Genomic DNA, 10,736 nt, shown 5'->3' with positions numbered 1-10,736 from the left:
GCGCGCCGCCGCAGCGTAAGGGAAGCGGCCCCGGCCCGGCCCCGGCGCGCCGCCCGCGCCACGCGCCGCTCCCGCCCCGGGCAGGGGGCGGGGCCCGCCGAGGAGGCGTGTCCCTGCACGGCCCCGCCCCCCCGGGCCGCCCGAGCGCAGGGAGGGGCCAAGCGGGGCCGCGGGGACGCGGCAGCGGCGGGCGGGAGCGCCCAGTGCCCGCGGCTGCCGGCGGAGCGGGAGGGCAGGCGGCCGCCGGGCGGGGCGGGAGGAGAGGGCACAGGAGGGGACGGGAGAGGGCGCGGGGGCCTTCCTTGCCATCTTTTTTCTTTCTCCGCCCCCTCCCAGCCGCGCCCCCTTCCCGGACCGTGAGAGGTGAGAAGGGCGGTGGGGGCTCGGCAGCGAGGGGAGGGGGCCGCGGCTGCCGGGAGGGGGAGGAGAAAGCGAGAAGGAGGAGAAGGAGGAGGAGGGCGAGGGCCGGCGCCTGCGAGGGGTGGGGGCCGGCTCGCCCTCACCGCCACCGGGCTCCCTCCTGCCGGCCGGCTGCCAGAGGGGCCGCGGCCGCCGCCCGGTGCCCGGTGCCCGGTGTGCGGTGCCCGGTGTGCGGTGTGCGGTGTGCGGTGTGCGGTGTGCGGTGCCCGCCCGAGCGGGGCCCGGCGGCAGCCGCGGCGCTCGGCGGGGCAGTGCCGGCGCCCGCCCGAGCGGGCGGGGCGGGGCGGGACACGGCGGGTCCGGTCCCGCCGAGCCGGGCAGCAGCCGCCGGCTCGGTGCAAAGCGGTCAGAGCGGAGGGCTGGTGGAAGTGCGCTGACACAGCTCTCGGGCACTTCACCCCATGTGTCTTAACCTTCACCATCACAGGATGAAATAGTGGAAAACAATTATTTTTTTAAATTTTATACCGGTCGAACAGATTAGAGCAGTGACTGCCACCTCACCATGGGGAGCGGCGTTATTACACGGGGAACAAAAAGAAGTATAAGTGTTGAACATCAAACAACTGCTGATTATATACATGACTGGTTTATGTTTTTCCTTAAAGCTTTCCTTTGTGGCTTAGGGCTTTGAGCTCGGACTGGTTGAGCTTCGTGAGCAGCGGGGCAGCCCCTCTGAAGCCCAGCCAGCTCGTGGTCGGCTTTTTGGGCAGTAATGTCAAACAGTAAAAAGGGAATGCTTGGCTTTGTTCCTTCCTTTTACTTAAAAGTTGATTATGAAATTACATGAGCTAAACTCCAAATACAGTCATCTTTTGAAGAAAAAATTATTGCTCAGGTCTTCTACGAGCATAAAAAGGAATAAAAACTTGAACTCATGGTAATGTTGGTTTAGCTTTTCTATCTAGACAAACTCTATGTACTGGATAGTGGATCCTTTTTAAAAGTTAATTGCACAATGTATTTTCATGAGCAGTTCATCAATTTTGCCAGAAATAATCTGATCATTTCTCATAAAAGTCTTTTTGCCTGGGAATTCCCGGGGCATATGTGGATTAGTATTTAAAAAAAAAAAAAGTCACTTTGTTCCTGAACTTCATTGGTACATTCTCTGATAGGGTAGATTGTATTCCCATTTTATGCTTTTCCCTTGCTGAACAATGCTAGGGAGCATAAAGCAGGATAAAACCAAAATAATAATAATAATAAATGATACCCCTAATCTGAGTCAAATAGCGTTTTCTTCTGCCACGTGTCAACTTCATTGAACCTTCCATCCCTCAGTCGTTTCCTCTGCATGGGCAGGTTCACTGCCAAAGACAGCATGTTTATACCATGGCAGTAGACTAACACATTGTGTTTCACAGAAATGCAATAACTGCTAATTGAAAATAGAAAAGAATTTGAGTGAAGATGAAGAAAATCTTCCATTAGACCATTATGGCCAAACAGTAATTGCAAGCTGTTGCTAACAATGACAGTTCATATTGGTGGACTTGTTCCAGCTCTCTGGACTTTTTAATCACCCAGCTTTTAAAAAGATTATTGTTTGCTTATGTTTATGTCTTGTGGTTTTGTTGATATAATTCAGTGTTTCATGATATGATAAAGTAGATTATCTAATCAGACATAGCATGACCCAATAATAGAAGTTTCTACAGCTCTTAAGAAATTATAATATTATTTTACACTTCCCTTACAAAATTCTTGCAGTTTCCTCTTTCCATAGCAATTAAATTGCTTTTCCTTACAGCAGTCTTACCTAGTAGAAAAATGCAGAAGTTACAAACCTGACTATCCACTGCTTGCTTTTTGTCACAAGAACAGAATCTTTCATTCAAAGTTACCAGCAAGGCAATGGTGCCCATAGGCACATGTGTTCTTGGGCTGAGTGGCCTTGAGAAACAGGCACGTGGGAGAGAAGAGGTTATGTTCTGCAGCTGCAAGAATGAGGTGGTATTGCCCTTCAGAGACCTGCAAGGTCCTGGAAGCTGGTAAAAAAGATCAGACCATGAGAGGTTACATATTAGGTATCACATTATGCCTGCAGGTATCATGTAAGGCTACTTTCTTTCACTTCACAGTGCATATAGTAATTTGTTTGGTGCCAAGCCAAATGGAGACGTGTGCTATTTCAGCAGGCTAGATTTTTTGAGCAGAGTCTAACTTCGGTAAGAAAATTTTTAGTGACCTGTAAATAGGTAAGGGTTGAGAACCACTGTAACAGTAAGTGTGAATTTTTATAGAGGTGCTCCATTTAGGGAACATGTTTAGTAGTGGTACTTGGCTTTATTCACCAATGCAGTCAGTGTTATTCTTTGGCACTAGTGTTCAGCTTAAGTCCTTCATGTGGCAGATCAATTCTTCACTGCTTTTCCCTTCAGGGAAGGGGATCAAAGATAAGGGTGACAGTGGACTAAGGTTTGGTTTTTTTTCCCAAGAGGTACTGTCTTTAAAAAACAGTGTTTCTTCAGCATTTACACATTCACATATCATATTAATTTCCCCTCTTTTTTGTGAGTCTTTGTTGATGGGTATGTAACTTGAAGTTGTGGAAGGAACTAAGGTGACAGTTGTTCAGTGACACACTTTTAGCATCTTCCTGTCAGTAAGTGTAAAAATCACAAAACAAATTGAAAGAAGTTCTATCTGAACAGAGTAGCAATTCTGCTTTTGAGATGATTCCTTTTTTTCCTCCCCTCTAGTGGGTGGTTCTTACTTGTATTTTTCTGTCTCTAGATTTTTTCCTGCTACCTCAATTTTTCTTGGAAAGAGGAAGACAAATAGAACTACATGATTCTTTGAACAACTAGAGATGATTCCGGTGTTATAGGTAAGTATTGTATTTACTCAGTTCTAACAGTAAGTTATGCTACAAGGAATGTGGTTCTAGCCCACAAGGGTACATACTCTTCCTTACACCTGAAATTTCATCTTTTTTTTTTGTGTTATATAACACATCATATAAAGGCTTCTTTCTGGAAAGTGTGCATAAGCAGCAATGACTTTGCTTTTGTGGGCTTCACATGCTGGTGTTTGGACTGTTTTTATGTGATTTCAACACTTGTGCTCTTTATCAAAGCATGCTTTATAGAAGAATGTCAGAAGATCAATTTTGATATTTTCAAAGTGCATGAGATGCCTTTGCATCTTTTAATCATTATAGGAAAAATAGGGAAATTGATACAGAGTCTGTTAGAGAAAATACTGCTTTTTGTAGAAATTAATATCAATAAAGACCCACGAAATGCACAATCAAATCTCATCACTCCAATAATACTGACTGGTTTCACTTTATTTCATTATTTTAGCAACAAAGTAGTAAGACTGTTCCAAGTGAAAGTAATTGTCAAAGGGAGTAGCTTTGACATTTGCACAAAGGAAAAGGATAAAAGAATGTTGAAAGCATGAATACATGCAAGAATGTAGCTTTATCTGAACTCTCTATAAAGTAAAATACTGCTAAAAATAAGTGCTAAGGGTGACAAAAGTAATCCAATTAATTTAGAAGTACTAGGTTTTACTAAAGTGAAACAAACCTGCTTTATTGACTGTGAGGTATCTCTGCTTTGGGAATGTTGATAAATTCCTTTAGAATTTACTCATGTGATACAAATACAGAAGAGAGGTGGTCTTTCTCCCTGTTCATGTCATGATCAGTCACATTGTTTCCCTCAGTCAATCCATAGCCTTGTTGGTAGCTTCCACCACAGATGATATCAACACTTTCTTGAGCTTTAAAAATTATAAGAACTGCTAAGGTTCCTCAGAATTTACTTTGTGAACAGGCTTTGTGTTTTCACTTCTTTGCAGTAGTTCAAAATGTGATAGCTCCACCTGCCAAAATAGCCATCCTCCTCCAGGCTGTCAGAATTCGTGCAGACTTGACCTGCACCCTTTCTACAGTGGTCATGAAAGTTGAAAGGGATTTGAAATAAATGCCAAAATGTACTACAAAGAGAAGGAACTGAAAAGGTTGATCACTATGGGATATGTCTTTATTCCCATCTTACTGCAAGGTAGAATGACTAATTATTAGCAGGGCTTCTGATTTTTAACTATGTCTTATGGACTTTGCTGGCATTTTTCCAGATGACAAATTTCTGTAAAGTTGATTATTGATTTCAGTCTGTTCAGAAGAATACTTTGCCAATTAATTACCTCTTCTGGCAGTTCTAAGTGCAGCTGATATTAAAAATCCTGATGTCTTCCATAACAACTGGATATACTTCTAAAAAAATGTTTGAGTGGTAACTTGGATTCTTCCAAGAGCATCCATTAGATTTTCAGAGCAAATGGAAGACTGTTCACAAAATTGTACAGGATGTTTTTATAATTAATTTCTTTGAAAATGCGTGTGGATAGGCTTGTCTCGCTGCCTCAGCTGATGTCTAATAGCAAATACACATTGTGTTGACTGTATTGAAAAGAACTTAATAAAGGACAATGATGATATGATCTGTCTAGAAGAGATTTGACTTGATTTGGGTGGAAATAGTACAATTTATTACAAATAAAAAAGTTCACACTATTCTGGTGGTCAGACATTCCTCTGACCACCCTGGATGATTTGAGAGCCTGGCAAGGGGCTCAGACACCTTGGCACGGAGTCAAAAACACCTGTGCCTTTGATTTTAGCCCATGGAGAAAATTACCAGCTTTGTATGAAGATGTACAAGCCACAAGAGTTTGAGTAGAATGATAGTTAATTTGTCACAGGGTAAAATGTAGAATTTTGGGGGTTTCAGAATGGGGGTTCAGAGTCAAGATGGAGGGATTTGGGTGTGTCCTGTTGTTTCTTCTCCTTCTTCTTGTCCTCCATCTTTTGCTGTGATGGTGACACTTCTTGATTGGTTTAGAGTAGAGACAGACTGTCTAACATAGGTGATTGGAAAATTATTGTAAATGAAGTACACGTAGTTCTTGGTATAAAATGTTAACACCACCCCAAGGGCGGTTGGTGTGCCACCACCTGACCTGCTGAACAGATCTCGGCTGGTCAGGGAAAGAATGGTATAGATAAGGAAAAATAAACAACCTTGAAAAGCAGAACCAACAAATCTTGGCTTCTTCTTTGGTCACGGGGCTGGGAAAAAAAAGTCTTTCTAACACCTCAGGGTCATCTCAACCTCAGCACCCCGTCATTCTGGGACTTACTTAGCCTCAGTCTCAGAAAAGGACTTGTCAAAATGAGGCTAAAGTATAGCCTTAAAACAGATTAAATATTCACAGCACCTGGCAGTGTCATATGATACATATTCATGGTGTAGAGTAAGACAAGACTCAAGTCCATAGAGGTTTACTAACCTGAACTGTAAAGAATAAAAATAGTCGTATGGCTGAATTAGCAAATTAGTTAAAAGTTTAGAAGTAGCATGCATGTGGTGAGGAGGTGTAGGAGAAGTTCATAGGAAGATGAGATTTTTATCTGAGGTTTTGATGGTTAGATTGTTTGCAAGCAAGTTCATACTTGTTAGCAGAGTAGATGTTTTATGTTGACTTTTGCATTAATAAGCCATTAGCCTGACAGTTGCTGTGAAGCATCAAATGTTGGTTATTTTGATCCATATGCATTTGTCTGGTAGATAGATAAAATGTATTCTAATATACTAAAATAAATATTTTTAATATTAAATGGTCACTTCATCCTTGCCAAAGATGAAATCAAAGTTTAAATCTTGCCCTTTTACATGCAATATGGGAAATTATATTTTTGAATGTAAATGTAATCACAAGCTTTTACATTCAAACTCTAATGAGAGCATTAAGGAGGTAGGGCATTTGATAATGTTATCATAACTTGATATGGCTTGGCAAGATCTTCACCAAGCACCGTAGCACTTTAAACTTGGAAGTATTTTTCAAGGAAATAAAAGTAATTAACTAGAATTAGTTGTTGCGGTGTGATGTCATGACTTGCCTCAGTTTCCCCTGGTTTCTCCCTGAAATTGCCTTTCCCAGGTGGCTGTCAATCACCTCTCCTTTTCCCCACCCTTGACCCCTGCTGGGCACTGTCTATCAACCCAGAAATTCCAAGGAGAGCGTCGAGCAATTGGCAGGTTCAAAGGATGCTCTCCACCCCCTGGGGGGCCATTGGTCCACCCAGGTGTCCCTCTCACCTGAGACCCCTCCCCCTGTGCCTGGTTGGTGCTCCCTGTGTTTCCTCCCCTGCCCCTCTCCCCAGGTAAAAGGGCAAGCAGGGCACGAGGTCAGGGTTCTGTTGGAGAGTTCTGGTGGGAGAGTTCAGTGCAACCATGGGTTGCAAGATTCAGAGGCTGTGCCACCAAAATAAAAACTCTGGATTAAAAACTCTCCATCAGGACCCGCTCCTTTCTTCACCTCGCCTCAAAGGTTTCTCCAGCTCAGGAAGGCCTGGGGAGTGACCCCCTCAGCAGCAAGCTCCAGCCGTGAGCACTGGAGCTCGGGGCGTGCCCGGACTTGTCCCCACGTGCCCAGCTTGACCACAGGTACTGAACAGTGTCTCTGGGGAGAAAACTCCACAGGTGCCGCTATTTGGTCAGCAGCTGAGGCCAGACAGACCAAGGCAGTCCCGTCTGTAATATTGGTACACTCCAATAATTAGTCTTTGAGTTTATAAACATGTGGGCCAGATCAAGTAATAAGTAATAGAACTTCACTTTGTACTTCCTCTCACTTCCTGATAGGAAGTGGTTTTTAATTAACAAATACAAACGTAAGTTGCATCTTTGCATAATGAATTGTCTGATGGTTCAACTCAAGAACAATTGTACTTAAACCAGTGAATATTTTCAGTGAATATTCAAACATTATGGTTGTTTGAAAACTTGTAAGTTCAATGAATGAAAAATCATTTTTACAAAAACTGAAAGCTAAGTAAATATTTTTTTGAACTTTAAACTAATGAAGAAGAGCAATGGACAAATGACTGCAGACCCTCTAAATCTGTGGAGATCTACACCCAATAGTACAACACATAGTTTTGTATTTCTCTTAAGAAATAGCTAGAGTTGATATGAGAGAATGGAAGAAACACATGCTAAGGAAATAATTAATGTTTTTTTATCAGTATGTTTTCTCCTTCTGACAGGTTAGCAATCTGAATTCAAGACTTTTCCCTGTTCTGAGCATATTGCTTCTATAATGGACCTCATGCCCCTGAGAGTGCCAACAGTATCCTGTGTTCTTCCTGGCACTTTATTTATATTGCTGGTGTCTAGTTCTTGCTCTCTGTGCAGAACAGGAAACATTTAGGGGTTCCTTTAAAACCATGGGTAAGGCAACTAAGATGGGATCAGTATGCTGTTTAGGATAGCTGAACATTAACTCTGCAAGTACCTCAGTGATTTAATAAGTTCTGCCATTGTTGCCTCTATCCTTAAGCTCATTTCAGTTTTACACAACCATGGAAGGGTAGGAGCTCAGAGCTGTGTTTGAGCAATCGGTCAGCTTTTGTGTTGATTTCTGTTTTACTTTGTTTATACATCCTGAGCTTAGGCAATATGTAGCCATCTAGGCTAAGGCAGTTGTGCGTACTCAGAAGCAAAAGATAGGCAGTTTGTGAGTCTGTAAGTTCCCCAGGCAAGTTTGGTTTATGTCTTGTGGTTTAGTCAGTTCTTCTCTAATAACATTTCTGTCTACTTGCCAGTTTCAGTCAAACTCTGACAGAATGGAACCCTTGTTGCATTTAAATTCCTGAAAGGTTTTGAAAATATGGGTAGGTAGGAAAGGCCAAATAAGTAATATTGTTTGACCTGCCAGCTGATGGGCCTGTCCGTTCTCGGTCTGAATATGACAAAGAATTTGCTTGTCCTGCCTGTTCTGGTACTTGGTGGGGAGAGATGTGCATACATGTGGGATAAGGGAGACTACATGAGGTGAAACATGCAGAAGAGCTGTAGTTATTGTCAGAAGAGCTTGTAAAATAAATCATACTGCAGAATCTGAGATTACTTTCACATGAAACTGTGGAGACAGAATAAAGAACCTAAGAAACCAGTTTTCTGATTGTGGTTAGGAATACATGGTGACTTGATGCACAGCTTAATTTGAGATTTAATAGTATCCAAGTATAGAATTAAAAGATATTTTTCCTTAGGTGCCTCAGATACATAATATTTTAAGTAACATTGATCCAGGCAGTGGACTAGTTTTGCTTTAGAGTGAAGAGGATAGTTAAATATACTGTGATTTCTTCTGCATTTTTTTTCTGATAAAACTTCCTTGAGCCAAATCAATGTCAATGTAAAGTCAATGGAAGCCTTTATTAACATCTCCAATTTAATCATCTTGCTTTTACAGCTTTGTGAAGCATATTGTAACATGAAAAATCTATTAGCAAGTTACAATGCTTGTAATAAAAGCATGTAATACAAGGCATTGTATTCCCTCCTCAAGTAGGGTCACCTAGAGCAGGTTGCCCAGGACCATGTCCAGACAGCTTTTGAATATCTCTAAGGATGTAGACCCCACAACCTTTCTGGGCAGCCTGTAGTCAGTCACCCTCACAGTGAAAAGGTTTTTCCTCATGTTTAGATGTTGTGTTTTAGTTGTTACCTATTGATTCTTGTCCTGTCACTGGACACCCCTGAAAGACATTTATTTATTTATGTATATTTGTTTATGCACATTGATGAGACCCACCTGAGTCTTCTCTAGGCTAAACAGTCCCAGCTCTCTCAGACTTGCATCGCACAGAAAAGTTCCAGGTCTTTCATCATTTTAATGGACCTTCTTTTCACTCCCCTCCAGTATGACCATATCTCATACTGCTGAGCGGAGGGCAGGATCACTGCTGGCAGCACTCCTGATGCAGGCCAGGAGCCATTAGCCTTCTTTGCTGCAAGGGCACACTACTGGTTCATGTGCAACTTGGCGACCAACAGGTCCTTTCCTGCAAGTTGCTTTTCTGCTATGTGGCAGTGTGAGGTTGTTCCTTCCCAGGTGCAGGATTTTACACTTCCCTCTGTTGAACTTCATCAAGTCCTGAAGTCTGATAATGTTAGGAAAGACAGAGAACATTCAATACCTTTTCATATCCCATGTCACCAGGGCCCTGCCCCATTCAGCAGCAGGCCCATGTACAGAAGACATTCTCTAGATATTCTTTTGTTATCTGTGTACCTACACAAGTCCTTCATGTTGTCTCTGATACCTCTTCTGAGATTCAGTTCCAGGTGGGCAAATGGTGGTAGAAATCTTTATATTGAAAGGATTTTTATGAGAAATTCTGTTTGACATCTGCAATCTTATGCACAATCTAAAAACGTTTTAAGTCCAACATTAATTCTTTAAACAGAAGTTGTTTTTCATATTTATGAGACATTATGATTCTCATAAACATTAATCTTGATACTTACAGATTTTGATATGATTCTTATAAAGCATTCTGCTTTCTAGTGTGATGATTGTTGGTTTTATACTTTGATCATATGTATTGTCTTTCTGTGAACCGTGTTTTCTGCAACACTACTTTTGACTTGCAATGATCAATTGCACACAAGGAATTCCAGATGAGATCACACCACTTGTTTTATAAATATGTAATAAGATATGATATCCTCATATATTATCTCTTATGCAACATAAATTTTCAGTTGGTGGGTGGGCCTAACTGAAGCTGCTAATTAAACAGAAGTCCTCACTGAGAGAGAAATTAGTGTCTTGAGGTGTTTTTTGGTGTTAAATGATTCCTTTAGAATGCTCAAATCTGTGTCTTGAAGTGCTTTGCTTCAGTAGCTATGGCATTGCATAGCTTGACATTTAAATATGGTGTAAACTTTTCGCCCACAGACCTCTATGTATTTCTCTTAGAAGTTTGTGTAGTCTGGCATGGAGTACTATGTTGCATTACCTAATCACTTGCAAATCTGCTTCTTCACTGTGTTTTTTAATGTGATTTTTTTAGCCTGCTGTATTTTTATATGGTGCCTAATGTAGAACTGTGAATACTTGTCATTTTTTACCTAATAAACATCCACTCTGCTGTTGACAATGTTGGTAGTGTTATCCTTTACCCATTTTTTCTGTGAATTTTTGAGGGAATCTGAATACTTCATGGTGAAATAACACTGCCGCTGTCTTGGAAAAATGTTGAAATATTGTCTTTAGTTTGCCCAGCAGACCTGCCTACAAAAGGAAACTATTTCCTTGTTATTTTGTTTTGATTTGCCTCAATCTTTCAATCTGTCCTTTATGGTCTTTTGTAACTGCATTAGGCAATACCTTCCTAAACTGGTTCTAAAGAATGGCTTTACTTTGGCAGGACATCTTTAAGTGTCTGCAGAACAGTGTTTTTGTCACCACTCTTTCTTAACAGTGACATTTCTAAAGGAGAT

The 10,736-nt window shown here is 41.7% G+C and overlaps 1 protein-coding gene across 2 annotated transcripts in view; it reads left to right on the top strand.

Annotated features, from left to right (window-relative positions):
* Positions 1 to 158: 158 nt before the first annotated feature.
* KLHL5 (kelch like family member 5) overlaps positions 159 to 10,736 on the top strand; it is a 51,881-nt gene continuing 41,303 nt past the window's right edge. For both annotated transcript variants that reach the window (XM_064418394.1, XM_064418392.1), the window contains exons 1-2: positions 159 to 363; positions 3,160 to 3,253. The gene's annotated coding sequence lies outside the window, so the exon portion shown is untranslated. The remainder of the gene's footprint in view (positions 364 to 3,159; positions 3,254 to 10,736) is intronic.

Source organism: Passer domesticus, chromosome 4 (genome assembly GCF_036417665.1).
Source record: "Passer domesticus isolate bPasDom1 chromosome 4, bPasDom1.hap1, whole genome shotgun sequence".
Taxonomy (NCBI): Eukaryota; Metazoa; Chordata; class Aves; order Passeriformes; family Passeridae; genus Passer; species Passer domesticus.
This window is presented reverse-complemented; position numbering and strand designations above follow the sequence as displayed.